This window comes from Zeus faber (genome assembly GCF_960531495.2).
Source record: "Zeus faber genome assembly, chromosome: 20".
In the NCBI taxonomy this organism is placed as follows: domain Eukaryota; kingdom Metazoa; phylum Chordata; class Actinopteri; order Zeiformes; family Zeidae; genus Zeus; species Zeus faber.
In genome coordinates, this window is record NC_137207.1 from 19,613,470 (window position 1) to 19,618,469 (window position 5,000).

Below are 5,000 nucleotides of genomic sequence, written 5' to 3' on the forward strand. Positions count from 1 at the left end.
ATCCTTCACAGACAGACCCGCACACACACGAACACTCGCAGAGATACGCCCAAATGAACACACACAGACACATGCGCATGTACACAACATTGATTTGCTGGACACATTTCTCCAAATTTGGAGGTTTGATTCCAGCCACCTGGTTCAGACATTTATTTCCCATTCACACTTTTGCTGGCATTCACAAACAGCACGAGGCATGCATACTGAGTATGTTTAATATTGATTCCTCCGGCTCCCAGAGGTTGTGCATTCACAAGGCTGACGGCTAAAGAGCGCAGGTAGTTTTCTGAACCGGCGCCGTACCAGAAAGCCTGTGAAATGCTGGGGTTTGAGCTGAATTTGGGCTGGAGGGCTGAAGAGCTGGGACACCCTGAGCCTTGTTCCCCGAGCCTTATGTGTACGGCAAAACACAAGAGCAGTATAGATCCATTATGAATTGAGGTCCTGGCTTTTTGTTAATAGCCTTTCATTGGAGCGAAACTAAGAGGCTGGAATCCGATGGTTGTTGCTTGGCTGACACCTAGCTGTCTGTGTTAATGGATCGAACTCCATTGATTGTAGGTGGCCTTCGTATGTTCCATACATAAGGTGCCAAAGTGAAGTGTGTCTACGTGAATCTATTGCCTGCCATTGAGTTGACCGGCCTGCAGCCTTCAATGTTGTGTGTATGTGTCTGTGTGTGTTTGAGCATCATTCTAATCACTATTTGAGCCTTTATTTATATACATGTATAACACTACGTAGCGGAATACAACACAATTAACACACTGTACTTACCGCTACTGATGATGATGGTGGTGAAGAAAAATGCGTTTGAGCAAATTAGCAGTTTAAAACATAATATCTGTGCTCGACAAAATACTGACCATGGGTTGTGATATTGGCTTTGAATACTGCCAAATATGCTTTTGGTCAATACAAGTGCCACTATACAGGCCCCTGTAATGATAGCCATTAGGGAAGTGAATGAAACAGCTGCCTAATGAACTCGGCTTGCCTTGTTATGGCCAATACTGTAAACGCAATCATTTCCCCCCGGCCATTTGCCCGTGTCGTCGGATTCGCTTCAGTTCATTTGCCGGGCAAATCTGCATTTTTAATCGCTCCAACTCTCCACTACGGCTTTCCTTTTTTTTCTTTTTTCTTTTTTTTTTTTTCAAACACCCACCATGAAGGAGGCTTTGGAGCTCTGCCTTAGTCATTGATTTTTTTTTTAATGACACCCAAAACCCGGTCATGCATGCATCCGCCGCTGAAAAGTGGAGTGCAGCCCGCTGTGAGCCTTCACTGCACCACCTGACGCCACCAACGAAGCGCCACCCCACCCCACTTCTGCCACACTCCGCCCAAACACGCATGAACACACCTATGCTCACCGCCATGCCCACCTTAGTGGACAGACAGTTTTCGGAGTAGATTACCATGGAGACACGGCTCCTCTCTTTACCTCCCTCTCTACCCACAAACCTCTGCTCCACCCTTCCTTCCTTCCTTCCGTCCTTCCTCACTTCCCTCCCTCCTCCACTGCTCCGTCAGCGTCACAGTCACACGATGAAGTCATCAGGTCATTACTGTAGGTGTCCATATCCATAAGGGTCTGTGTGTGTACACCGTACATTATTTTGTTCTTGTGTGTGTGTGTGTGTTAAAAGATAATAGAAAGTTGTTGTTTTTTCCCGAAGTGGAGAAAGTGAAGGTTAGTAATTGCCTACAGCTTTGGGGCTGTAGGGTGTCTATAGGTTGAATGAGGTGACAGATGGATGTATGATCCACTCTCTCCTCAGACAGCAGTGTGCTGATGGGGATAAAATAGGATCTGAGCCAGTCTGATCCTGTCTGCCTCTCTGTGGGAGTGTAGGGCTCAGTGGGAGGGGTCCTCGGTGCACATACACACACACACACACACACACACACACACACACACACACACACACACACACACACACACACACACACACAGGGATGAGCACACGGATAATATATCACATGTATAAAGAGACAGTACACACAGTTGAGTGGATAATGAGATTCCCACACAGCACAGGCAAGAAGTGGGGGCCACATGTACGCTGTGTCTCTCACACGCGCACACACACACACACACACACACACACACACACACACACACACACACACACACACACACACACACACACACACACACACGTACGTACGCGCACGCCAGTATGTGGGCTCAGGCACGACCATTTGCAGCAGCATGGTTGAGGTCCATCGCAGCAGTGCAGGTCCACAGGCTAAAAGGGAGGGGAGGCCATTAGCATATAAGGCCTCTAGCTTGGAGCACCACCTGCATTTTTTCAGTGGCGGGAGCCTGCTCTGTATTCCTGGAGTCAGGCTCTGATTTGTATGGGTGTCGCCCATGAGCACTGACGAGTGTTACAGCGGAGGACAAGTGCTACAACCATTTTCTCCCGATGGCAGTCGCAGAACTAGTAGTTAGCCTTATAAAATGGTTCCGCTAGGAGAGTTTGCTCGGTGCGGTTGGTAAGTGGGCTGGCTGTACTCGATCCAAGTGGAACAAGTATCTGATGTTCTGGGTTTGGTTCTGCCATGTGTGCAATGCCTTCTTAGGCCAGCTAATTCATTGTGCCTTTTAACATTCGAGTCAGGGTCAGTTTACCACCCCTAGTTTCTTTCAGACGTATACCGATCAGCCACAACATTAAAACTACCTCTAATAACCACTAATATTGTGTAGCTCCCCCTCGTGCCACCAAAACAGCTCTGACCCGTCAAGGCATGGACTCCACAAGACCTCTGAAGGGTCCTGTGGTATCAGGCACCAAGACGTCAGCAGCAGATCCTTTAAGTCCTGGAAGTCGTGAGGTGGGGCCCCCATGGATCAGGCTTGTTGTTCAAGCACATCCCACAGATGCTCCATCGGATCGGACCCTCACCCTCCCATCCGCATGATGTAGAAGAAAATATGATTCACCAGACCAGGCCACCTTCTTCCATTGCTCCATGGTCCAGTTCTGACGCTCACGCGCCCATTGTAGGCGCTTTCGGTGGTGGACAGGGGTCAGCATGGACACTCTGACTGGTCTGCAGCTACACAGCCCCATACAGAGCAAGCTGCGATGCACTGTGTGTTCTGACACCTTTCTATCATAGCAGCATGAACTTTTTCAGCAATTTGTGCTACAGTGGCTCTGCTGTGGGATCGGACCAGACGGACTAGACTTCACTCCCCACACGTATCGATGAGCCCATGCGCGTCCATGACCCTGTCGCCGGTTCACCGGTTGTCCTTCCTTAAACTCCTTTTGGTAGGTAGTAACCACTGCATACCGGGAACACCCCACAAGACCTGTGGTTTTGGAGATGCTCTGACCCAGTCATCTAACCATCACAATGTGCTCCTTGTCAAAGTGGCTCAGATCCTTACGCTTGCCCATTTTTCCTGCTTCAACACATCAACTTCAAGAACTGACTGTTCCCTTGCTGCCTCATATATCCCACCCCTTGACAGGTGCCACTGGAACGAGATGATCAATGTTATTCACTTCACCTGTCCGTGGTTTTAATGTTGTGGCTGACTAAGGCTTTCCCACCATTCTGATGAATAATATGGATATTTACATAGACCTCAACTGCTGGCACCAGTTGGGTTTTGCTCACCCCTTAATTTTGACACTACAGACACAATTGTTTGAAACTCTTCAGAAAAGTGAACAGGAAAGTGTTCAGTCAATTCACCCTATTTCCATAGCCCTTCACAGTACAGTGTCCAAGGGCTTCACAATTCACATTTCACATAGAAAATCAACAGCGGTCCCGTCTTCACCCTCACCTGAGCAAGGAAAACCCCCCCAGAAAAAAACGCTTGGGCAGTAAAATGGAGAAACCTTGTGAAGGGCTCATAAAAGGAGGGATCCCACTTCCAGGACTGCAATGGATGCCAAACGGGCAACGTTATTAACATTATATAGCAAGTATTAAACTATATAATATACTATGTTTAACTAAATGGTGTGGGAGTGTATTGTGCTGATGCATGACACTGCAGGTAAATGACTACAGTGCTGATGTAGGTCTGCAGTGGGTTGGAATTAGAAAATATTTGCACAATACCGATACTACAATAGCAGGTTGGTCTTAAGGGGGACTTGTCAGGTTCTATCATTTTTATTATTATTATGATTTTTCTCCTGGTTATAATTCGTCAACATCTCTTATTTGTCAAAAACACAATGGACCTTTTGGGTTTTGCAGAACATGCAAAATGTTTGCTAAATAGCAGAGTATGTGAGAAGCGCACTAAGGTTGGAATATGTTTATATGTCGGTTCCCTACATGTATAGGGGACTGTGGCTGAATTGTTTGGCTGCGATATCAGCTTTTTGGGGAAGCACAGAGGCCAGCACTGTAACGTTTTTCCTATTGCTTGTATGTTTGGTTTTCATTTGCCTTTTTATCGCTTTGGCTGTGCAGTTTATTTCATCCTTCGACGGGGAAGTTTAACAGCACCTCCCTGAACCCCGGGAGAATCGTCAACGTTGGCCTGGCCTTCCTCTTTATTATGTCCTTGAGTTTCTTCAAAATCAGAAACTGCTCCCCAAATAGATAATAGATAGATAGAGACACGGATTAATGGTTGCAGAGGAAATATCCATATCAATTTTTATCACCTATCATTAGATGGCCAAATGGGATGAGGATGTTTGTTTTTTATTTGTTGGGAGTGAGTTGAGAGATGAAGGATCAATTTCATTACGATGTATTAGGACCAGCATTACACCATTATTATAGACCACATAACTGCACCGTGTCACAGGACAGCATGATGGGCCCGAACTATATTAATATTAGCAATGTGCATAATAACCTTTCAGCATAATCATGATGCTTTTACACTGCGTCATAAGTCCGCTTCTGTGGTGGGATTAATATTCTTAGTTAATTCAATGAAGAGTAGGGTATGGAAGGTTTTTATAATAAGATAATATAAGACTTCCCTGGAGATACCCTGGAGA

At 46.3% G+C, this 5,000-nt stretch overlaps 1 protein-coding gene across 7 annotated transcripts in view; it reads left to right on the forward strand.

The window, feature by feature from the left end:
- The window catches only part of nrxn1a (neurexin 1a), a gene marked incomplete at both ends in the record, with an annotated part of 67,461 nt that overhangs the window by 775 nt on the left and 61,686 nt on the right, over positions 1-5,000 (forward strand). The gene's annotated exons all lie outside the window — the stretch shown is intronic.